This window comes from Pseudophryne corroboree, unplaced genomic scaffold, assembly GCF_028390025.1.
Source record: "Pseudophryne corroboree isolate aPseCor3 unplaced genomic scaffold, aPseCor3.hap2 scaffold_1132, whole genome shotgun sequence".
In the NCBI taxonomy this organism is placed as follows: Eukaryota; Metazoa; Chordata; class Amphibia; order Anura; family Myobatrachidae; genus Pseudophryne; species Pseudophryne corroboree.
In genome coordinates, this window is record NW_026967758.1 from 110,221 (window position 1) to 135,889 (window position 25,669).

At 34.7% G+C, this 25,669-nt stretch overlaps 4 non-coding genes across 4 annotated transcripts; all 4 read left to right on the plus strand.

Annotated features, from left to right (window-relative positions):
• The first annotated feature begins 10,078 nt into the window (after positions 1-10,078).
• On the plus strand, positions 10,079-10,152 carry TRNAS-ACU (transfer RNA serine (anticodon ACU)). The gene has a single exon. It is a non-coding gene; the product is annotated as a tRNA-Ser (tRNA).
• A 2,265-nt stretch (positions 10,153-12,417) lies between these two features.
• Positions 12,418-12,491, plus strand: TRNAS-ACU (transfer RNA serine (anticodon ACU)). Its single transcript has one exon. It is a non-coding gene; the product is annotated as a tRNA-Ser (tRNA).
• An 8,110-nt stretch (positions 12,492-20,601) lies between these two features.
• TRNAS-ACU (transfer RNA serine (anticodon ACU)) lies at positions 20,602-20,675 on the plus strand. The gene has a single exon. It is a non-coding gene; the product is annotated as a tRNA-Ser (tRNA).
• Positions 20,676-25,277: 4,602 nt separating this feature from the next.
• Positions 25,278-25,351, plus strand: TRNAS-ACU (transfer RNA serine (anticodon ACU)). Its single transcript has one exon. It is a non-coding gene; the product is annotated as a tRNA-Ser (tRNA).
• The last annotated feature ends 318 nt before the right edge of the window (positions 25,352-25,669 follow it).

Below are 25,669 nucleotides of genomic sequence, written 5' to 3' on the forward strand. Positions count from 1 at the left end.
TTCAATGTCTACTGAAATAATACGGGTTGACACCAGGAAACATTAACGCCACTGCATCCTTGCTGCTTTCTCATGTGGAAGTCTGTTTAATGTGAAAACAAGGTGATATCTAATTAGCACACAGGTAAGGAATTAAGAAAATCTTTATTTAAGGGTGAAGATGTTTCTCACAAAATCGTTGCCCCAATGCATCATTGAAATTCAAGCTGGAAAGATGATTTTAATATATCACTTGTACATTTTGTATTGCTCTTCTGGTGACAATGTAGTTTTTTTTTTGTCAATTACCATTTTAATAATAGGGTAAAGAAAATTAAGTGGATTTTTGAAAGAAAACAATACTGTCAATATACTATTAAAACAAATTAAAATGGTAAAAGTTATTGTACTTTAAGTAAAAATAAAAGAGCAAAAATATCAATCCCAGTTTTGATTACTTAAATTAACAAAAAAAATGCATATAGCAAAGGATAGTTTCAATCTGCCTACCTCTGGGTTATGGGCCCAGCATGCTTCCATTGCAGTACTCTGCTGCACATGTAAGTGCAAGAGATCCTGAAGCACTCACTCATCATAGGAAAGTACCAATGTGTTTCTTCGTTGGTTGATGGAAGAAACATCTTACAAAAACTCTCCAGATTATTGACTTTTTAAAGTTTTTCTAGGAAACGTTCTAGATGTATGCTTATTAGCCTTTGTCAGTATGTACTTTTTGCGAAGTGTCTCTGTGGCGCAATCGGTTAGTGTGTCCGGCTACTAACCAAAAGGTTGGTGGTTCAATCCCACCCAGGGACGTAATTGACCTTGTTATCAGATTTTGGTGATCTTTAAGTAGACAAGTCAAAATTTCAAACCCCCTGTTATGGTGTAGGGTACCTGGCCTTTTCTGATGTAATCAGAGTTAGATTTGATTCAGTGATTTAATAAAAACAGCTAGGAAGCACAATTTAGCAGTGGGTTGCAGAGAAAAAGAAATATGCTGGCAAAAAAATCCAATTGAGTGATTAAACAGCTCTTCATTTTCTGGCTTTATTTTTATGCTAACAAATTTGTTCTCTGAAAAGTGTCCACAAAGCCAAGTCTCTGATTAACACCTTTGCAGGGATGGTTTTTCACCTATTACTAAATTAAACTTGCTTCATTGGAAAGGCAGCAAGATGCATCTTCATTTCAATGTCTACTGAAATAATACAGGTTGACACCAGGAAACATTACCGCCACTGCATCCTTGCTGCTTTCTCATGTAGAAGTCTGTTTAATGTGAAAACAAGGTGATATCTAATTAGCACACAGGTAAGGAATTAAGAAAATCTTTATTTAAGGGTGAAGATGTTTCTCACAAAATCGTTGCCCCAATGCATCATTGAAATTCAAGCTGGAAAGATGATTTTAATATATCACTTGTACATTTTGTATTGCTCTTCTGGTGACAATGTAGTTTGTTTTTGTCAATTACCATTTTAATAATAGGGTAAAGAAAATTAAGTGGATTTTTGAAAGAAAACAATACTGTCAATATACTATTAAAACAAATTAAAATGGTAAAAGTTGTTGTACTTTAAGTAAAAATAAAAGAGCAAAAATATCAATCCCAGTTTTGGATTACTTTAATTAACAAAAAAAATGCATATAGCAGAGGATAGTTTCAATCTGCTTACCTCTGGGTTATGTGCCCAGCATGCTTCCATTGCTGTACTCTGCTGCACATGTAAGTGCAGTAGATCCTGAAGCACTCACTCATCATGGGAAAGTACCAATGTGTTTCTTCGTTGGTTGATGGAAGAAACATCTTACAAAAACTCTCCAGATTATTGACTTTTTAAAGTTTTTCTAGGAAACGTTTTAGATGAATGCTTATTAGCCTTTGTCAGTATATACTTTTGCAAAGTGTCTCTGTGGCGCAATCAGTTAGTGTGTATGGCTATTAACCAAAAGGTTGGTGGTTCAATCCCACCCAGGGACGTAATTGACCTTGTTATCAGATTTTGGTGATCTTTAAGTAGACAAGTCAAAATTTCAAACCCCCTCTTATGGTGTAGGGTACCTGGCCTTCTCTGATGTTATCAGAGTTAGATTTGATTCAGTGATTTTATAAAAACAGCTAGGAAGCACAATTTAGCAGTGGGTTGCAGAGAAAAAGAAATATGCTGGCAAAAAAATCCAATTGAGTGATTAAACAGCTCTTCATTTTCTGGCTTTATTTTTATGCTAACAAATTTGTTCTCTGAAAAGTGTCCACAAAGCCAAGTCTCTGATTAACACCTTTGTAAGGATGGTTTTTCACCTATTACTAAATTAAACTTGCTTCATTGGAAAGGCAGCAAGATGCATCCTCATTTCAATGTCTACTGAAATAATACAGGTTGACACCAGGAGACATTATCGCCACTGCATCCTTGCTGCTTTCTCATGTGGAAGTCTGTTTAATGTGAAAACAAGGTGATATCTAATTAGCACACAGGTAAGGAATTAAGAAAATCTTTATTTAAGGGTGAAGATGTTTCTCACAAAATCGTTGCCCCAATGCATCATTGAAATTCAAGCTGGAAAGATGATTTTAATATATCACTTGTACATTTTGTATTGCTCTTCTGGTGACAATGTAGTTTGTTTTTGTCAATTACCATTTTAATAATAGGGTAAAGAAAATTAAGTGGATTTTTTAAAGAAAATAATACTTTCAATATACTATTAAAACAAATTAAAATGGTAAAAGTTATTGTACTTTAATGAAAAATAAAAGAGCAAAAATATCAATCCCAGTTTTGGATTACTTTAATTAACAAAAAAATATGCATATAGCAGAGGATAGTTTTAATCTGCCTACCTCTGGGTTATGGGCCCAGCATGCTTCCATTGCAGTACTTTGCTGCACATGTAAGTGCAAGAGATCCTGAAGCACTCACTCATCATGGGAAAGTACCAATGTGTTTCTTTGTTGGTTGATGGAAGAAACATCTTACAAAAACTCTCCAGATTATTGACTTTTTAAAGTTTTTCTAGGAAACGTTCTAGATGTATGCTTATTAGCCTTTGTCAGTATGTACTTTTTGCAAAGTGTCTCTGTGGCGCAATCGGTTAGTGTGTCCGGCTACTAACCAAAAGGTTGGTGGTTCAATCCCACCCAGGGACGTAATTGACCTTGTGATCAGATTTTGGTGATCTTTAAGTAGACAAGTCAAAATTTCAAACCCCCTGTTATGGTGTAGGGTACCTGGCCTTTTCTGATGTAATCAGAGTTAGATTTGATTCAGTGATTTAATAAAAACAGCTAGGAAGCACAATTTAGCAGTGGGTTGCAGAGAAAAAGAAATATGCTGGCAAAAAAAAATCCAATTGAGTGATTAAACAGCTCTTCATTTTCTGGCTTTATTTTTATGCTAACAAATTTGTTCTCTGAAAAGTGTCCACAAAGCCAAGTCTCTGATTAACACCTTTGTAGGGATGGTTTTTCACCTATTACTAAATTAAACTTGCTTCATTGGAAAGGCAGCAAGATGCATCTTCATTTCAATGTCTACTGAAATAATACAGGTTGACACCAGGAAACATTACCGCCACTGCATCCTTGCTGCTTTCTCATGTAGAAGTCTGTTTAATGTGAAAACAAGGTGATATCTAATTAGCACACAGGTAAGGAATTAAGAAAATCTTTATTTAAGGGTGAAGATGTTTCTCACAAAATCGTTGCCCCAATGCATCATTGAAATTCAAGCTGGAAAGATGATTTTAATATATCACTTGTACATTTTGTATTGCTCTTCTGGTGACAATGTAGTTTGTTTTTGTCAATTACCATTTTAATAATAGGGTAAAGAAAATTAAGTGGATTTTTTAAAGAAAATAATACTTTCAATATACTATTAAAACAAATTAAAATGGTAAAAGTTATTGTACTTTAATGAAAAATAAAAGAGCAAAAATATCAATCCCAGTTTTGGATTACTTTAATTAACAAAAAAATATGCATATAGCAGAGGATAGTTTTAATCTGCCTACCTCTGGGTTATGGGCCCAGCATGCTTCCATTGCAGTACTTTGCTGCACATGTAAGTGCAAGAGATCCTGAAGCACTCACTCATCATGGGAAAGTACCAATGTGTTTCTTCGTTGGTGGATGGAAGAAACATCTTACAAAAACTCTCCAGATTATTGACTTTTTAAAGTTTTTCTAGGAAACGTTTTAGATGAATGCTTATTAGCCTTTGTCAGTATATACTTTTGCAAAGTGTCTCTGTGGTGCAATCAGTTAGTGTGAACGGCTATAAACCAAAAGGTTGGTGATTCAATCCCACCCAGGGACGTAATTGACCTTGTGATCAGATTTTGGTGATCTTTAAGTAGACAAGTCAACATTTCAAACCCCCTCTTATGGTGTAGGGTACCTGGCCTTCTCTGATGTAATCAGAGTTAGATTTGATTCAGTGATTTTATAAAAACAGCTAGGAAGCACAATTTAGCAGTGGGTTGCAGAGAAAAAGAAATATGCTGGCAAAAAAATCCAATTGAGTGATTAAACAGCTCTTCATTTTCTGGCTTTATTTTTATGCTAACAAATTTGTTCTCTGAAAAGTGTCCACAAAGCCAAGTCTCTGATTAACACCTTTGTAAGGATGGTTTTTCACCTATTACTAAATTAAATTTGCTTCATTGGAAAGGCAGCAAGATGCATCCTCATTTCAATGTCTACTGAAATAATACGGGTTGACACCAGGAAACATTAACGCCACTGCATCCTTGCTGCTTTCTCATGTGGAAGTCTGTTTAATGTGAAAACAAGGTGATATCTAATTAGCACACAGGTAAGGAATTAAGAAAATCTTTATTTAAGGGTGAAGATGTTTCTCACAAAATCGTTGCCCCAATGCATCATTGAAATTCAAGCTGGAAAGATGATTTTAATATATCACTTGTACATTTTGTATTGCTCTTCTGGTGACAATGTAGTTTTTTTTTTGTCAATTACCATTTTAATAATAGGGTAAAGAAAATTAAGTGGATTTTTGAAAGAAAACAATACTGTCAATATACTATTAAAACAAATTAAAATGGTAAAAGTTATTGTACTTTAAGTAAAAATAAAAGAGCAAAAATATCAATCCCAGTTTTGATTACTTAAATTAACAAAAAAAATGCATATAGCAAAGGATAGTTTCAATCTGCCTACCTCTGGGTTATGGGCCCAGCATGCTTCCATTGCAGTACTCTGCTGCACATGTAAGTGCAAGAGATCCTGAAGCACTCACTCATCATAGGAAAGTACCAATGTGTTTCTTCGTTGGTTGATGGAAGAAACATCTTACAAAAACTCTCCAGATTATTGACTTTTTAAAGTTTTTCTAGGAAACGTTCTAGATGTATGCTTATTAGCCTTTGTCAGTATGTACTTTTTGCGAAGTGTCTCTGTGGCGCAATCGGTTAGTGTGTCCGGCTACTAACCAAAAGGTTGGTGTTTCAATCCCACCCAGGGACGTAATTGACCTTGTTATCAGATTTTGGTGATCTTTAAGTAGACAAGTCAAAATTTCAAACCCCCTGTTATGGTGTAGGGTACCTGGCCTTTTCTGATGTAATCAGAGTTAGATTTGATTCAGTGATTTAATAAAAACAGCTAGGAAGCACAATTTAGCAGTGGGTTGCAGAGAAAAAGAAATATGCTGGCAAAAAAAATCCAATTGAGTGATTAAACAGCTCTTCATTTTCTGGCTTTATTTTTATGCTAACAAATTTGTTCTCTGAAAAGTGTCCACAAAGCCAAGTCTCTGATTAACACCTTTGTAGGGATGGTTTTTCACCTATTACTAAATTAAACTTGCTTCATTGGAAAGGCAGCAAGATGCATCTTCATTTCAATGTCTACTGAAATAATACAGGTTGACACCAGGAAACATTACCGCCACTGCATCCTTGCTGCTTTCTCATGTAGAAGTCTGTTTAATGTGAAAACAAGGTGATATCTAATTAGCACACAGGTAAGGAATTAAGAAAATCTTTATTTAAGGGTGAAGATGTTTCTCACAAAATCGTTGCCCCAATGCATCATTGAAATTCAAGCTGGAAAGATGATTTTAATATATCACTTGTACATTTTGTATTGCTCTTCTGGTGACAATGTAGTTTGTTTTTGTCAATTACCATTTTAATAATAGGGTAAAGAAAATTAAGTGGATTTTTGAAAGAAAACAATACTGTCAATATACTATTAAAACAAATTAAAATGGTAAAAGTTGTTGTACTTTAAGTAAAAATAAAAGAGCAAAAATATCAATCCCAGTTTTGGATTACTTTAATTAACAAAAAAAAATGCATATAGCAGAGGATAGTTTCAATCTGCTTACCTCTGGGTTATGTGCCCAGCATGCTTCCATTGCTGTACTCTGCTGCACATGTAAGTGCAGTAGATCCTGAAGCACTCACTCATCATGGGAAAGTACCAATGTGTTTCTTCGTTGGTTGATGGAAGAAACATCTTACAAAAACTCTCCAGATTATTGACTTTTTAAAGTTTTTCTAGGAAACGTTTTAGATGAATGCTTATTAGCCTTTGTCAGTATGTACTTTTGCAAAGTGTCTCTGTGGCGCAATCAGTTAGTGTGTATGGCTATTAACCAAAAGGTTGGTGGTTCAATCCCACCCAGGGACGTAATTGACCTTGTTATCAGATTTTGGTGATCTTTAAGTAGACAAGTCAAAATTTCAAACCCCCTCTTATGGTGTAGGGTACCTGGCCTTCTCTGATGTAATCAGAGTTAGATTTGATTCAGTGATTTTATAAAAACAGCTAGGAAGCACAATTTAGCAGTGGGTTGCAGAGAAAAAGAAATATGCTGGCAAAAAAATGCAATTGAGTGATTAAACAGCTCTTCATTTTCTGGCTTTATTTTTATGCTAACAAATTTGTTCTCTGAAAAGTGTCCACAAAGCCAAGTCTCTGATTAACACCTTTGTAAGGATGGTTTTTCACCTATTACTAAATTAAACTTGCTTCATTGGAAAGGCAGCAAGATGCATCCTCATTTCAATGTCTACTGAAATAATACAGGTTGACACCAGGAGACATTATCGCCACTGCATCCTTGCTGCTTTCTCATGTGGAAGTCTGTTTAATGTGAAAACAAGGTGATATCTAATTAGCACACAGGTAAGGAATTAAGAAAATCTTTATTTAAGGGTGAAGATGTTTCTCACAAAATCGTTGCCCCAATGCATCATTGAAATTCAAGCTGGAAAGATGATTTTAATATATCACTTGTACATTTTGTATTGCTCTTCTGGTGACAATGTAGTTTGTTTTTGTCAATTACCATTTTAATAATAGGGTAAAGAAAATTAAGTGGATTTTTTAAAGAAAATAATACTTTCAATATACTATTAAAACAAATTAAAATGGTAAAAGTTATTGTACTTTAATGAAAAATAAAAGAGCAAAAATATCAATCCCAGTTTTGGATTACTTTAATTAACAAAAAAATATGCATATAGCAGAGGATAGTTTTAATCTGCCTACCTCTGGGTTATGGGCCCAGCATGCTTCCATTGCAGTACTTTGCTGCACATGTAAGTGCAAGAGATCCTGAAGCACTCACTCATCATGGGAAAGTACCAATGTGTTTCTTCGTTGGTTGATGGAAGAAACATCTTACAAAAACTCTCCAGATTATTGACTTTTTAAAGTTTTTCTAGGAAACGTTCTAGATGTATGCTTATTAGCCTTTGTCAGTATGTACTTTTTGCAAAGTGTCTCTGTGGCGCAATCGGTTAGTGTGTCCGGCTACTAACCAAAAGGTTGGTGGTTCAATCCCACCCAGGGACGTAATTGACCTTGTGATCAGATTTTGGTGATCTTTAAGTAGACAAGTCAAAATTTCAAACCCCCTGTTATGGTGTAGGGTACCTGGCCTTTTCTGATGTAATCAGAGTTAGATTTGATTCAGTGATTTAATAAAAACAGCTAGGAAGCACAATTTAGCAGTGGGTTGCAGAGAAAAAGAAATATGCTGGCAAAAAAAATCCAATTGAGTGATTAAACAGCTCTTCATTTTCTGGCTTTATTTTTATGCTAACAAATTTGTTCTCTGAAAAGTGTCCACAAAGCCAAGTCTCTGATTAACACCTTTGTAGGGATGGTTTTTCACCTATTACTAAATTAAACTTGCTTCATTGGAAAGGCAGCAAGATGCATCTTCATTTCAATGTCTACTGAAATAATACAGGTTGACACCAGGAAACATTACCGCCACTGCATCCTTGCTGCTTTCTCATGTAGAAGTCTGTTTAATGTGAAAACAAGGTGATATCTAATTAGCACACAGGTAAGGAATTAAGAAAATCTTTATTTAAGGGTGAAGATGTTTCTCACAAAATCGTTGCCCCAATGCATCATTGAAATTCAAGCTGGAAAGATGATTTTAATATATCACTTGTACATTTTGTATTGCTCTTCTGGTGACAATGTAGTTTGTTTTTGTCAATTACCATTTTAATAATAGGGTAAAGAAAATTAAGTGGATTTTTTAAAGAAAATAATACTTTCAATATACTATTAAAACAAATTAAAATGGTAAAAGTTATTGTACTTTAATGAAAAATAAAAGAGCAAAAATATCAATCCCAGTTTTGGATTACTTTAATTAACAAAAAAATATGCATATAGCAGAGGATAGTTTTAATCTGCCTACCTCTGGGTTATGGGCCCAGCATGCTTCCATTGCAGTACTTTGCTGCACATGTAAGTGCAAGAGATCCTGAAGCACTCACTCATCATGGGAAAGTACCAATGTGTTTCTTCGTTGGTGGATGGAAGAAACATCTTACAAAAACTCTCCAGATTATTGACTTTTTAAAGTTTTTCTAGGAAACGTTTTAGATGAATGCTTATTAGCCTTTGTCAGTATATACTTTTGCAAAGTGTCTCTGTGGTGCAATCAGTTAGTGTGAACGGCTATAAACCAAAAGGTTGGTGATTCAATCCCACCCAGGGACGTAATTGACCTTGTGATCAGATTTTGGTGATCTTTAAGTAGACAAGTCAACATTTCAAACCCCCTCTTATGGTGTAGGGTACCTGGCCTTCTCTGATGTAATCAGAGTTAGATTTGATTCAGTGATTTTATAAAAACAGCTAGGAAGCACAATTTAGCAGTGGGTTGCAGAGAAAAAGAAATATGCTGGCAAAAAAATCCAATTGAGTGATTAAACAGCTCTTCATTTTCTGGCTTTATTTTTATGCTAACAAATTTGTTCTCTGAAAAGTGTCCACAAAGCCAAGTCTCTGATTAACACCTTTGTAAGGATGGTTTTTCACCTATTACTAAATTAAATTTGCTTCATTGGAAAGGCAGCAAGATGCATCCTCATTTCAATGTCTACTGAAATAATACGGGTTGACACCAGGAAACATTAACGCCACTGCATCCTTGCTGCTTTCTCATGTGGAAGTCTGTTTAATGTGAAAACAAGGTGATATCTAATTAGCACACAGGTAAGGAATTAAGAAAATCTTTATTTAAGGGTGAAGATGTTTCTCACAAAATCGTTGCCCCAATGCATCATTGAAATTCAAGCTGGAAAGATGATTTTAATATATCACTTGTACATTTTGTATTGCTCTTCTGGTGACAATGTAGTTTGTTTTTGTCAATTACCATTTTAATAATAGGGTAAAGAAAATTAAGTGGATTTTTGAAAGAAAACAATACTGTCAATATACTATTAAAACAAATTAAAATGGTAAAAGTTATTGTACTTTAAGTAAAAATAAAAGAGCAAAAATATCAATCCCAGTTTTGATTACTTAAATTAACAAAAAAAAATGCATATAGCAAAGGATAGTTTCAATCTGCCTACCTCTGGGTTATGGGCCCAGCATGCTTCCATTGCAGTACTCTGCTGCACATGTAAGTGCAAGAGATCCTGAAGCACTCACTCATCATAGGAAAGTACCAATGTGTTTCTTCGTTGGTTGATGGAAGAAACATCTTACAAAAACTCTCCAGATTATTGACTTTTTAAAGTTTTTCTAGGAAACGTTCTAGATGTATGCTTATTAGCCTTTGTCAGTATGTACTTTTTGCGAAGTGTCTCTGTGGCGCAATCGGTTAGTGTGTCTGGCTACTAACCAAAAGGTTGGTGGTTCAATCCCACCCAGGGACGTAATTGACCTTGTTATCAGATTTTGGTGATCTTTAAGTAGACAAGTCAAAATTTCAAACCCCCTGTTATGGTGTAGGGTACCTGGCCTTTTCTGATGTAATCAGAGTTAGATTTGATTCAGTGATTTAATAAAAACAGCTAGGAAGCACAATTTAGCAGTGGGTTGCAGAGAAAAAGAAATATGCTGGCAAAAAAAATCCAATTGAGTGATTAAACAGCTCTTCATTTTCTGGCTTTATTTTTATGCTAACAAATTTGTTCTCTGAAAAGTGTCCACAAAGCCAAGTCTCTGATTAACACCTTTGTAGGGATGGTTTTTCACCTATTACTAAATTAAACTTGCTTCATTGGAAAGGCAGCAAGATGCATCTTCATTTCAATGTCTACTGAAATAATACAGGTTGACACCAGGAAACATTACCGCCACTGCATCCTTGCTGCTTTCTCATGTAGAAGTCTGTTTAATGTGAAAACAAGGTGATATCTAATTAGCACACAGGTAAGGAATTAAGAAAATCTTTATTTAAGGGTGAAGATGTTTCTCACAAAATCGTTGCCCCAATGCATCATTGAAATTCAAGCTGGAAAGATGATTTTAATATATCACTTGTACATTTTGTATTGCTCTTCTGGTGACAATGTAGTTTGTTTTTGTCAATTACCATTTTAATAATAGGGTAAAGAAAATTAAGTGGATTTTTGAAAGAAAACAATACTGTCAATATACTATTAAAACAAATTAAAATGGTAAAAGTTGTTGTACTTTAAGTAAAAATAAAAGAGCAAAAATATCAATCCCAGTTTTGGATTACTTTAATTAACAAAAAAAAATGCATATAGCAGAGGATAGTTTCAATCTGCTTACCTCTGGGTTATGTGCCCAGCATGCTTCCATTGCTGTACTCTGCTGCACATGTAAGTGCAGTAGATCCTGAAGCACTCACTCATCATGGGAAAGTACCAATGTGTTTCTTCGTTGGTTGATGGAAGAAACATCTTACAAAAACTCTCCAGATTATTGACTTTTTAAAGTTTTTCTAGGAAACGTTTTAGATGAATGCTTATTAGCCTTTGTCAGTATGTACTTTTGCAAAGTGTCTCTGTGGCGCAATCAGTTAGTGTGTATGGCTATTAACCAAAAGGTTGGTGGTTCAATCCCACCCAGGGACGTAATTGACCTTGTTATCAGATTTTGGTGATCTTTAAGTAGACAAGTCAAAATTTCAAACCCCCTTTTATGGTGTAGGGTACCTGGCCTTCTCTGATGTAATCAGAGTTAGATTTGATTCAGTGATTTTATAAAAACAGCTAGGAAGCACAATTTAGCAGTGGGTTGCAGAGAAAAAGAAATATGCTGGCAAAAAAATGCAATTGAGTGATTAAACAGCTCTTCATTTTCTGGCTTTATTTTTATGCTAACAAATTTGTTCTCTGAAAAGTGTCCACAAAGCCAAGTCTCTGATTAACACCTTTGTAAGGATGGTTTTTCACCTATTACTAAATTAAACTTGCTTCATTGGAAAGGCAGCAAGATGCATCCTCATTTCAATGTCTACTGAAATAATACAGGTTGACACCAGGAAACATTAACGCCACTGCATCCTTGCTGCTTTCTCATGTGGAAGTCTGTTTAATGTGAAAACAAGGTGATATCTAATTAGCACACAGGTAAGGAATTAAGAAAATCTTTATTTAAGGGTGAAGATGTTTCTCACAAAATCGTTGCCCCAATGCATCATTGAAATTCAAGCTGGAAAGATGATTTTAATATATCACTTGTACATTTTGTATTGCTCTTCTGGTGACAATGTAGTTTGTTTTTGTCAATTACCATTTTAATAATAGGGTAAAGAAAATTAAGTGGATTTTTGAAAGAAAACAATACTGTCAATATACTATTAAAACAAATTAAAATGGTAAAAGTTATTGTACTTTAAGTAAAAATAAAAGAGCAAAAATATCAATCCCAGTTTTGATTACTTAAATTAACAAAAAAAAATGCATATAGCAAAGGATAGTTTCAATCTGCCTACCTCTGGGTTATGGGCCCAGCATGCTTCCATTGCAGTACTCTGCTGCACATGTAAGTGCAAGAGATCCTGAAGCACTCACTCATCATAGGAAAGTACCAATGTGTTTCTTCGTTGGTTGATGGAAGAAACATCTTACAAAAACTCTCCAGATTATTGACTTTTTAAAGTTTTTCTAGGAAACGTTCTAGATGTATGCTTATTAGCCTTTGTCAGTATGTACTTTTTCCGAAGTGTCTCTGTGGCGCAATCGGTTAGTGTGTCTGGCTACTAACCAAAAGGTTGGTGGTTCAATCCCACCCAGGGACGTAATTGACCTTGTTATCAGATTTTGGTGATCTTTAAGTAGACAAGTCAAAATTTCAAACCCCCTGTTATGGTGTAGGGTACCTGGCCTTTTCTGATGTAATCAGAGTTAGATTTGATTCAGTGATTTAATAAAAACAGCTAGGAAGCACAATTTAGCAGTGGGTTGCAGAGAAAAAGAAATATGCTGGCAAAAAAAATCCAATTGAGTGATTAAACAGCTCTTCATTTTCTGGCTTTATTTTTATGCTAACAAATTTGTTCTCTGAAAAGTGTCCACAAAGCCAAGTCTCTGATTAACACCTTTGTAGGGATGGTTTTTCACCTATTACTAAATTAAACTTGCTTCATTGGAAAGGCAGCAAGATGCATCTTCATTTCAATGTCTACTGAAATAATACAGGTTGACACCAGGAAACATTACCGCCACTGCATCCTTGCTGCTTTCTCATGTAGAAGTCTGTTTAATGTGAAAACAAGGTGATATCTAATTAGCACACAGGTAAGGAATTAAGAAAATCTTTATTTAAGGGTGAAGATGTTTCTCACAAAATCGTTGCCCCAATGCATCATTGAAATTCAAGCTGGAAAGATGATTTTAATATATCACTTGTACATTTTGTATTGCTCTTCTGGTGACAATGTAGTTTGTTTTTGTCAATTACCATTTTAATAATAGGGTAAAGAAAATTAAGTGGATTTTTGAAAGAAAACAATACTGTCAATATACTATTAAAACAAATTAAAATGGTAAAAGTTGTTGTACTTTAAGTAAAAATAAAAGAGCAAAAATATCAATCCCAGTTTTGGATTACTTTAATTAACAAAAAAAAATGCATATAGCAGAGGATAGTTTCAATCTGCTTACCTCTGGGTTATGTGCCCAGCATGCTTCCATTGCTGTACTCTGCTGCACATGTAAGTGCAGTAGATCCTGAAGCACTCACTCATCATGGGAAAGTACCAATGTGTTTCTTCGTTGGTTGATGGAAGAAACATCTTACAAAAACTCTCCAGATTATTGACTTTTTAAAGTTTTTCTAGGAAACGTTTTAGATGAATGCTTATTAGCCTTTGTCAGTATGGACTTTTGCAAAGTGTCTCTGTGGCGCAATCAGTTAGTGTGTATGGCTATTAACCAAAAGGTTGGTGGTTCAATCCCACCCAGGGACGTAATTGACCTTGTTATCAGATTTTGGTGATCTTTAAGTAGACAAGTCAAAATTTCAAACCCCCTCTTATGGTGTAGGGTACCTGGCCTTCTCTGATGTAATCAGAGTTAGATTTGATTCAGTGATTTTATAAAAACAGCTAGGAAGCACAATTTAGCAGTGGGTTGCAGAGAAAAAGAAATATGCTGGCAAAAAAATGCAATTGAGTGATTAAACAGCTCTTCATTTTCTGGCTTTATTTTTATGCTAACAAATTTGTTCTCTGAAAAGTGTCCACAAAGCCAAGTCTCTGATTAACACCTTTGTAAGGATGGTTTTTCACCTATTACTAAATTAAACTTGCTTCATTGGAAAGGCAGCAAGATGCATCCTCATTTCAATGTCTACTGAAATAATACAGGTTGACACCAGGAGACATTATCGCCACTGCATCCTTGCTGCTTTCTCATGTGGAAGTCTGTTTAATGTGAAAACAAGGTGATATCTAATTAGCACACAGGTAAGGAATTAAGAAAATCTTTATTTAAGGGTGAAGATGTTTCTCACAAAATCGTTGCCCCAATGCATCATTGAAATTCAAGCTGGAAAGATGATTTTAATATATCACTTGTACATTTTGTATTGCTCTTCTGGTGACAATGTAGTTTGTTTTTGTCAATTACCATTTTAATAATAGGGTAAAGAAAATTAAGTGGATTTTTTAAAGAAAATAATACTTTCAATATACTATTAAAACAAATTAAAATGGTAAAAGTTATTGTACTTTAATGAAAAATAAAAGAGCAAAAATATCAATCCCAGTTTTGGATTACTTTAATTAACAAAAAAATATGCATATAGCAGAGGATAGTTTTAATCTGCCTACCTCTGGGTTATGGGCCCAGCATGCTTCCATTGCAGTACTTTGCTGCACATGTAAGTGCAAGAGATCCTGAAGCACTCACTCATCATGGGAAAGTACCAATGTGTTTCTTCGTTGGTTGATGGAAGAAACATCTTACAAAAACTCTCCAGATTATTGACTTTTTAAAGTTTTTCTAGGAAACGTTCTAGATGTATGCTTATTAGCCTTTGTCAGTATGTACTTTTTGCAAAGTGTCTCTGTGGCGCAATCGGTTAGTGTGTCCGGCTACTAACCAAAAGGTTGGTGGTTCAATCCCACCCAGGGACGTAATTGACCTTGTGATCAGATTTTGGTGATCTTTAAGTAGACAAGTCAAAATTTCAAACCCCCTGTTATGGTGTAGGGTACCTGGCCTTTTCTGATGTAATCAGAGTTAGATTTGATTCAGTGATTTAATAAAAACAGCTAGGAAGCACAATTTAGCAGTGGGTTGCAGAGAAAAAGAAATATGCTGGCAAAAAAAATCCAATTGAGTGATTAAACAGCTCTTCATTTTCTGGCTTTATTTTTATGCTAACAAATTTGTTCTCTGAAAAGTGTCCACAAAGCCAAGTCTCTGATTAACACCTTTGTAGGGATGGTTTTTCACCTATTACTAAATTAAACTTGCTTCATTGGAAAGGCAGCAAGATGCATCTTCATTTCAATGTCTACTGAAATAATACAGGTTGACACCAGGAAACATTACCGCCACTGCATCCTTGCTGCTTTCTCATGTAGAAGTCTGTTTAATGTGAAAACAAGGTGATATCTAATTAGCACACAGGTAAGGAATTAAGAAAATCTTTATTTAAGGGTGAAGATGTTTCTCACAAAATCGTTGCCCCAATGCATCATTGAAATTCAAGCTGGAAAGATGATTTTAATATACCACTTGTACATTTTGTATTGCTCTTCTGGTGACAATGTAGTTTGTTTTTGTCAATTACCATTTTAATAATAGGGTAAAGAAAATTAAGTGGATTTTTGAAAGAAAACAATACTGTCAATATACTATTAAAACAAATTAAAATGGTAAAAGTTATTGTACTTTAATGAAAAATAAAAGAGCAAAAATATCAATCCCAGTTTTGGATTACTTTAATTAACAAAAAATATGCATATAGCAGAGGATAGTTTTAATCTGCCTACCTCTGGGTTATGGGCCCAGCATGCTTCCATTGCAGTACTTTGCTGCACATGTAAGTGCAAGAGATCCTGAAGCACTCACTCATCATGGGAAAGTACCAATGTGTTTCTTCGTTGGTGGATGGAAGAAACATCTTACAAAAACTCTCCAGATTATTGACTTTTTAAAGTTTTTCTAGGAAACGTTTTAGATGAATGCTTATTAGCCTTTGTCAGTATGTACTTTTGCAAAGTGTCTCTGTGGCGCAATCAGTTAGTGTGTATGGCTATTAACCAAAAGGTTGGTGGTTCAATCCCACCCAGGGACGTAATTGACCTTGTTATCAGATTTTGGTGATCTTTAAGTAGACAAGTCAAAATTTCAAACCCCCTCTTATGGTGTAGGGTACCTGGCCTTCTCTGATGTAATCAGAGTTAGATTTGATTCAGTGATTTTATAAAAACAGCTAGGAAGCACAATTTAGCAGTGGGTTGCAGAGAAAAAGAAATATGCTGGCAAAAAAATCCAATTGAGTGATTAAACAGCTCTTAATTTTCTGGCTTTATTTTTATGCTAACAAATTTGTTCTCTGAAAAGTGTCCACAAAGCCAAGTCTCTGATTAACACCTTTGTAGGGATGGTTTTTCACCTATTACTAAATTGAATTTGCTTCATTGGAAAGGCAGCAAGATGCATCCTCATTTCAATGTCTACTGAAATAATACGGGTTGACACCAGGAAACATTAACGCCACTGCATCCTTGCTGCTTTCTCATGTGGAAGTCTGTTTAATGTGAAAACAAGGTGATATCTAATTAGCACACAGGTAAGGAATTAAGAAAATCTTTATTTAAGGGTGAAGATGTTTCTCACAAAATCGTTGCCCCAATGCATCATTGAAATTCAAGCTGGAAAGATGATTTTAATATACCACTTGTACATTTTGTATTGCTCTTCTGGTGACAATGTAGTTTGTTTTTGTCAATTACCATTTTAATAATAGGGTAAAGAAAATTAAGTGGATTTTTGAAAGAAAACAATACTGTCAATATACTATTAAAACAAATTAAAATGGTAAAAGTTATTGTACTTTAAGTGAAAATAAAAGAGCAAAAATATCAATCCCAGTTTTGATTACTTAAATTAACAAAAAAAATGCATATAGCAAAGGATAGTTTCAATCTGCCTACCTCTGGGTTATGGGCCCAGCATGCTTCCATTGCAGTACTCTGCTGCACATGTAAGTGCAAGAGATCCTGAAGCACTCACTCATCATAGGAAAGTACCAATGTGTTTCTTCGTTGGTTGATGGAAGAAACATCTTACAAAAACTCTCCAGATTATTGACTTTTTAAAGATTTTCTAGGAAACGTTCTAGATGTATGCTTATTAGCCTTTGTCAGTATGTACTTTTTACAAAGTGTCTCTGTGGCGCAATAGGTTAGTGTGTCCGGCTACTAACCAAAAGGTTGGTGGTTCAATCCCACCCAGGGACGTAATTGACCTTGTTATCAGATTTTGGTGATCTTTAAGTAGACAAGTCAAAATTTCAAACCCCCTGTTATGGTGTAGGGTACCTGGCCTTTTCTGATGTAATCAGAGTTAGATTTGATTCAGTGATTTAATAAAAACAGCTAGGAAGCACAATTTAGCAGTGGGTTGCAGAGAAAAAGAAATATGCTGGCAAAAAAAATCCAATTGAGTGATTAAACAGCTCTTCATTTTCTGGCTTTATTTTTATGCTAACAAATTTGTTCTCTGAAAAGTGTCCACAAAGCCAAGTCTCTGATTAACACCTTTGTAGGGATGGTTTTTCACCTATTACTAAATTAAACTTGCTTCATTGGAAAGGCAGCAAGATGCATCTTCATTTCAATGTCTACTGAAATAATACAGGTTGACACCAGGAAACATTACCGCCACTGCATCCTTGCTGCTTTCTCATGTAGAAGTCTGTTTAATGTGAAAACAAGGTGATATCTAATTAGCACACAGGTAAGGAATTAAGAAAATCTTTATTTAAGGGTGAAGATGTTTCTCACAAAATCGTTGCCCCAATGCATCATTGAAATTCAAGCTGGAAAGATGATTTTAATATATCACTTGTACATTTTGTATTGCTCTTCTGGTGACAATGTAGTTTGTTTTTGGCAATTACCATTTTAATAATAGGGTAAAGAAAATTAAGTGGATTTTTGAAAGAAAACAATACTGTCAATATACTATTAAAACAAATTAAAATGGTAAAAGTTATTGTACTTTAAGTAAAAATAAAAGAGCCAAAATATCAATCCCAGTTTTGGATTACTTTAATTAACAAAAAAAAATGCATATAGCAGAGGATAGTTTCAATCTGCTTACCTCTGGGTTATGTGCCCAGCATGCTTCCATTGCTGTACTCTGCTGCACATGTAAGTGCAGTAGATCCTGAAGCACTCACTCATCATGGGAAAGTACCAATGTGTTTCTTCGTTGGTTGATGGAAGAAACATCTTACAAAAACTCTCCAGATTATTGACTTTTTAAAGTTTTTCTAGGAAACGTTTTAGATGAATGCTTATTAGCCTTTGTCAGTATGTACTTTTGCAAAGTGTCTCTGTGGCGCAATCAGTTAGTGTGTATGGCTATTAACTAAAAGGTTGGTGGTTCAATCCCACCCAGGGACGTAATTGACCTTGTTATCAGATTTTGGTGATCTTTAAGTAGACAAGTCAAAATTTCAAACCCCCTCTTATGGTGTAGGGTACCTGGCCTTCTCTGATGTAATCAGAGTTAGATTTGATTCAGTGATTTTATAAAAACAGCTAGGAAGCACAATTTAGCAGTGGGTTGCAGAGAAAAAGAAATATGCTGGCAAAAAAATCCAATTGAGTGATTAAACAGCTCTTCATTTTCTGGCTTTATTTTTATGCTAACAAATTTGTTCTCTGAAAAGTGTCCACAAAGCCAAGTCTCTGATTAACACCTTTGTAAGGATGGTTTTTCACCTATTACTAAATTAAACTTGCTTCATTGGAAAGGCAGCAAGATGCATCCTCATTTCAATGTCTACTGAAATAATACAGGTTGACACCAGGAAACATTATCGCCACTGCATCCTTGCTGCTTTCTCATGTGGAAGTCTGTTTAATGTGAAAACAAGGTGATATCTAATTAGCACACAGGTAAGGAATTAAGAAAATCTTTATTTAAGGGTGAAGATGTTTCTCACAAAATCGTTGCCCCAATGCATCATTGAAATTCAAGCTGGAAAGATGATTTTAATATATCACTTGTACATTTTGTATTGCTCTTCTGGTGACAATGTAGTTTGTTTTTGTCAATTACCATTTTAATAATAGGGTAAAGAAAATTAAGTGGATTTTTTAAAGAAAATAATACTTTCAATATACTATTAAAACAAATTAAAATGGTAAAAGTTATTGTACTTTAATGAAAAATAAAAGAGCAAAAATATCAATCCCAGTTTTGGATTACTTTAATTAACAAAAAAATATGCATATAGCAGAGGATAGTTTTAATCTGCCTACCTCTGGGTTATGGGCCCAGCATGCTTCCATTGCAGTACTTTGCTGCACATGTAAGTGCAAGAGATCCTGAAGCACTCACTCATCATGGGAAAGTACCAATGTGTTTCTTCGTTGGTGGATGGAAGAAACATCTTACAAAAACTCTCCAGATTATTGACTTTTTAAAGTTTTTCTAGGAAACGTTTTAGATGAATGCTTATTAGCCTTTGTCAGTATATACTTTTGCAAAGTGTCTCTGTGGCGCAATCAGTTAGTGTGAACGGCTATAAACCAAAAGGTTGGTGGTTCAATCCCACCCAGGGACGTAATTGACCTTGTGATCAGATTTTGGTGATCTTTAAGTAGACAAGTCAACATTTCAAACCCCCTCTTATGTTGTAGGGTACCTGGCCTTCTCTGATGTAATCAGAGTTAGATTTGATTCAGTGATTTTATAAAAACAGCTAGGAAGCACAATTTAGCAGTGGGTTGCAGAGAAAAAGAAATATGCTGGCAAAAAAATCCAATTGAGTGATTAAACAGCTCTTAATTTTCTGGCTTTATTTTTATGCTAACAAATTTGTTCTCTGAAAAGTGTCCACAAAGCCAAGTCTCTGATTAACACCTTTGTAGGGATGGTTTTTCACCTATTACTAAATTAAATTTGCTTCATTGGAAAGGCAGCAAGATGCATCCTCATTTCAATGTCTACTGAAATAATACGGGTTGACACCAGGAAACATTAACGCCACTGCATCCTTGCTGCTTTCTCATGTGGAAGTCTGTTTAATGTGAAAACAAGGTGATATCTAATTAGCACACAGGTAAGGAATTAAGAAAATCTTTATTTAAGGGTGAAGATGTTTCTAACAAAATCGTTGCCCCAATGCATCATTGAAATTCAAGCTGGAAAGATGATTTTAATATATCACTTGTACATTTTGTATTGCTCTTCTGATGACAATGTAGTTTGTTTTTGTCAATTACCATTTTAATAATAGGGTAAAGAAAATTAAGTGGATTTTTGAAAGAAAACAATACTGTCAATATACTATTAAAACAAATTAAAATGGTAAAAGTTATTGTACTTTAAGTAAAAATAAAAGAGCAAAAATATCAATCCCAGTTTTGTTTACTTAAATTAACAAAAAAAATGCATATAGCAAAGGATAGTTTCAATCTGCCTACCTCTGGGTTATGGGCCCAGCACGCTTCCATTGCAGTACTCTGCTGCACATGTAAGTGCAAGAGATCCTGAAGCACTCACTCATCATAGGAAAGTACCAATGTGTTTCTTCGTTGGTTGATGGAAGAAACATCTTACAAAAACTCTCCAGATTATTGACTTTTTAAAGTTTTTCTAGGAAACGTTCTAGATGTATGCTTATTAGCCTTTGTCAGTACGTACTTTTTAAAAAGTGTCTCTGTGGCGCAATCGGTTAGTGTGTCTGGTTACTAACCAAAAGGTTGGTGGTTCAATCCCACCCAGGGACGTAATTGACCTTGTTATCAGATTTTGGTGATCTTTAAGTAGACAAGTCAAAATTTCAAACCCCCTGTTATGGTGTAGGGTACCTGGCCTTCTCTGATGTAATCAGAGTTAGATTTGATTCAGTGATTTTATAAAAACAGATAGGAAGCACAATTTAGCAGTGGGTTGCAGAGAAAAAGAAATATGCTGGAAAAAAAATCCAATTGAGTGATTAAACAGCTCTTCATTTTCTGGCTTTATTTTTATGCTAACAAATTTGTTCTCTGAAAAGTGTCCACAAAGCCAAGTCTCTGATTAACACCTTTGTAGGGATGGTTTTTCACCTATTACTAAATTAAACTTGCTTCATTGGAAAGGCAGCAAGATGCATCCTCATTTCAATTTCTACTGAAATAATACAGGTTGACACCAGGAAACATTAACGCCACTGCATCCTTGCTGCTTTCTCATGTGGAAGTCTGTTTAATGTGAAAACAAGGTGATATCTAATTAGCACACAGGTAAGGAATTAAGAAAATCTTTATTTAAGGGTGAAGATGTTTCTCACAAAATCGTTGCCCCAATGCATCATTGAAATTCAAGCTGGAAAGATGATTTTAATATATCACTTGTACATTTTGTATTGCTCTTCTGGTGACAATGTAGTTTGTTTTTGTCAATTACCCTTTTAATAATAGGGTAAAGAAAATTAAGTTGATTTTTTAAAGAAAACTATACTGTCAATATACTATTCAAACAAATTAAAATGGTAAAAGTTATTGTACTTCAAGTAAAAATAAAAGAGCAAAAATATCAATCCCAGTTTTGATTACTTAAATTAACAAAAAAAATGCATATAGCAAAGGATAGTTTCAATCTGCCTACCTCTGGGTTATGGGCCCAGCATGCTTCCATTGCAGTACTCTGCTGCACATGTAAGTGCAAGAGATCCTGAAGCACTCAGTCATCATGGGAAAGTACCAATGTGTTTCTTCGTTGGTTGATGGAAGAAACATCTTACAAAAACTCTCCAGATTATTGACTTTTTAAAGTTTTTCTAGGAAACGTTCTAGATGTATGCTTATTAGCCTTTGTCAGTATGTAATTTTTGCAAAGTGTCTCTGTGGCGCAATCGGTTAGTGTGTCCGGCTACTAACCAAAAGGTTGGTGGTTCAATCCCACCCAGGGACGTAATTGACCTTGTTATCAGATTTTGGTGATCTTTAAGTAGACAAGTCAAAATTTCAAACCCCCTGTTATGGTGTAGGGTACCTGGCCTTCTCTGATGTAATCAGAGTTAGATTTGATTCATTGATTTTATAAAAACAGCTAGGAAGCACAATTTAGCAGAGGGTTGCAGAGAAAAAGAAATATGCTGGCAAAAAAAAATCCAATTGAGTGATTAAACAGCTCTTCATTTTCTGGCTTTATTTTTATGCTAACAAATTTGTTCTCTGAAAAGTGTCCACAAAGCCAAGTCTCTGATTAACACCTTTGTAGGGATGGTTTTTCACCTATTACTAAATTAAACTTGCTTCATTGGAAAGGCAGCAAGATGCATCCTCATTTCAATGTCTACTGAAATAATACAGGTTGACACCAGGAAACATTAACGCCACTGCATCCTTGCTGCTTTCTCATGTAGAAGTCTGTTTAATGTGAAAACAAGGTGATATCTAATTAGCACACAGGTAAGGAATTAAGAAAATCTTTATTTAAGGGTGAAGATGTTTCTCACAAAATCGTTGCCCCAATGCATCATTGAAATTCAAGCTGGAAAGATGATTTTAATATATCACTTGTACATTTTGTATTGCTCTTCTGGTGACAATGTAGTTTGTTTTTGTCAATTACCCTTTTAATAATAGGGTAAAGAAAATTAAGTGGATTTTTTAAAGAAAACTATACTGTCAATATACTATTAAAACAAATTAAAATGGTAAAAGTTATTGTACTTTAAGTAAAAATAAAAGAGCAAAAATATCAATCCCAGTTTTGATTACTTAAATTAACAAAAAAAATGCATATAGCAAAGGATAGTTTCAATCTGCCTACCTCTGGGTTATGGGCCCAGCATGCTTCCATTGCAGTACTCTGCTGCACATGTAAGTGCAAGAGATCCTGAAGCACTCAGTCATCATGGGAAAGTACCAATGTGTTTCTTCGTTGGTTGATGGAAGAAACATCTTACATAAACTCTCCAGATTATTGACTTTTTAAAGTTTTTCTAGGAAACGTTCTAGATGTATGCTTATTAGCCTTTGTCAGAATATAATTTTTGCAAAGTGTCTCTGTGGCGCAATCGGTTAGTGTGTCCGGCTACTAACCAAAAGGTTGGTGGTTCAATCCCACCCAGGGACGTAATTGACCTTGTTATCATATTTTGGTGATCTTTAAGTAGACAAGTCAAAATTTCAAACCCCCTCTTATGGTGTAGGGTACCTGGCCTTCTCTGATGTAATCAGAGTTAGATTTGATTCATTGATTTTATAAAAACAGCTAGGAAGCACAATTTAGCAGTGGGTTGCAGAGAAAAAGAAATATGCTGGCAAAAAAAAATCCAATTAAATGATTAAACAGCTCTTCATTTTCTGGCTTTATTTTTATGCTAACAAATTTGTTCTCTGAAAAGTGTCCACAAAGCCAAGTCTCTGATTAACACCTTTGTAGGGATGGTTTTTCACCTATTACTAAATTAAACTTGCTTCATTGGAAAGGCAGCAAGATGCATCCTCATTTCAATGTCTACTGAAATAATACAGGTTGACACCAAGAAACATTAACGCCACTGCATCCTTGCTGCTTTCTCATGTAGAAGTCTGTTTAATGTGAAAACAAGGTGATATCTAATTAGCACACAGGTAAGGAATTAAGAAAATCTTTATTTAAGGGTGAAGATGTTTCTCACAAAATCGTTGCCCCAATGCATCATTGAAATTCAAGCTGGAAAGATGATTTTAATATATTACTTGTACATTTTGTATTGCTCTTCTGGTGACAATGTAGTTTGTTTTTGTCAATTACCCTTTTAATAATAGGGTAAAGAAAATTAAGTGGATTTTTTAAAGAAAACTATACTGTCAATATACTATTAAAACAAATTAAAATGGTAAAAGTTATTGTACTTTAAGTAAAAATAAAAGAGCAAAAATATCAATCCCAGTTTTGATTACTTTAATTAACAAAAAAATATGCATATAGCAGAGGATAGTTTTAATCTGCCTACCTCTGGGTTATGGGCCCAGCATGCTTCCATTGCAGTACTTTGCTGCACATGTAAGTGCAAGAGATCCTGAAGCACTCACTCATCATGGGAAAGTACCAATGTGTTTCTTCGTTGGTGGATGGAAGAAACATCTTACAAAAACTCTCCAGATTATTGACTTTTTAAAGTTTTTCTAGGAAACGTTTTAGATGAATGCTTATTAGCCTTTGTCAGTATATACTTTTGCAAAGTGTCTCTGTGGCGCAATCAGTTAGTGTGAACGGCTATAAACCAAAAGGTTGGTGGTTCAATCCCACCCAGTGACGTAATTGACCTTGTGATCAGATTTTGGTGATCTTTAAGTAGACAAGTCAACATTTCAAACCCCCTCTTATGTTGTAGGGTACCTGGCCTTCTCTGATGTAATCAGAGTTAGATTTGATTCAGTGATTTTATAAAAACAGCTAGGAAGCACAATTTAGCAGTGGGTTGCAGAGAAAAAGAAATATGCTGGCAAAAAAATCCAATTGAGTGATTAAACAGCTCTTAATTTTCTGGCTTTATTTTTATGCTAACAAATTTGTTCTCTGAAAAGTGTCCACAAAGCCAAGTCTCTGATTAACACCTTTGTAGGGATGGTTTTTCACCTATTACTAAATTAAATTTGCTTCATTGGAAAGGCAGCAAGATGCATCCTCATTTCAATGTCTACTGAAATAATACGGGTTGACACCAGGAAACATTAACGCCACTGCATCCTTGCTGCTTTCTCATGTGGAAGTCTGTTTAATGTGAAAACAAGGTGATATCTAATTAGCACACAGGTAAGGAATTAAGAAAATCTTTATTTAAGGGTGAAGATGTTTCTAACAAAATCGTTGCCCCAATGCATCATTGAAATTCAAGCTGGAAAGATGATTTTAATATATCACTTGTACATTTTGTATTGCTCTTCTGATGACAATGTAGTTTGTTTTTGTCAATTACCATTTTAATAATAGGGTAAAGAAAATTAAGTGGATTTTTGAAAGAAAACAATACTGTCAATATACTATTAAAACAAATTAAAATGGTAAAAGTTATTGTACTTTAAGTAAAAATAAAAGAGCAAAAATATCAATCCCAGTTTTGTTTACTTAAATTAACAAAAAAAATGCATATAGCAAAGGATAGTTTCAATCTGCCTACCTCTGGGTTATGGGCCCAGCACGCTTCCATTGCAGTACTCTGCTGCACATGTAAGTGCAAGAGATCCTGAAGCACTCACTCATCATAGGAAAGTACCAATGTGTTTCTTCGTTGGTTGATGGAAGAAACATCTTACAAAAACTCTCCAGATTATTGACTTTTTAAAGTTTTTCTAGGAAACGTTCTAGATGTATGCTTATTAGCCTTTGTCAGTACGTACTTTTTACAAAGTGTCTCTGTGGCGCAATCGGTTAGTGTGTCTGGTTACTAACCAAAAGGTTGGTGGTTCAATCCCACCCAGGGACGTAATTGACCTTGTTATCAGATTTTGGTGATCTTTAAGTAGACAAGTCAAAATTTCAAACCCCCTGTTATGGTGTAGGGTACCTGGCCTTCTCTGATGTAATCAGAGTTAGATTTGATTCAGTGATTTTATAAAAACAGATAGGAAGCACAATTTAGCAGTGGGTTGCAGAGAAAAAGAAATATGCTGGAAAAAAAATCCAATTGAGTGATTAAACAGCTCTTCATTTTCTGGCTTTATTTTTATGCTAACAAATTTGTTCTCTGAAAAGTGTCCACAAAGCCAAGTCTCTGATTAACACCTTTGTAGGGATGGTTTTT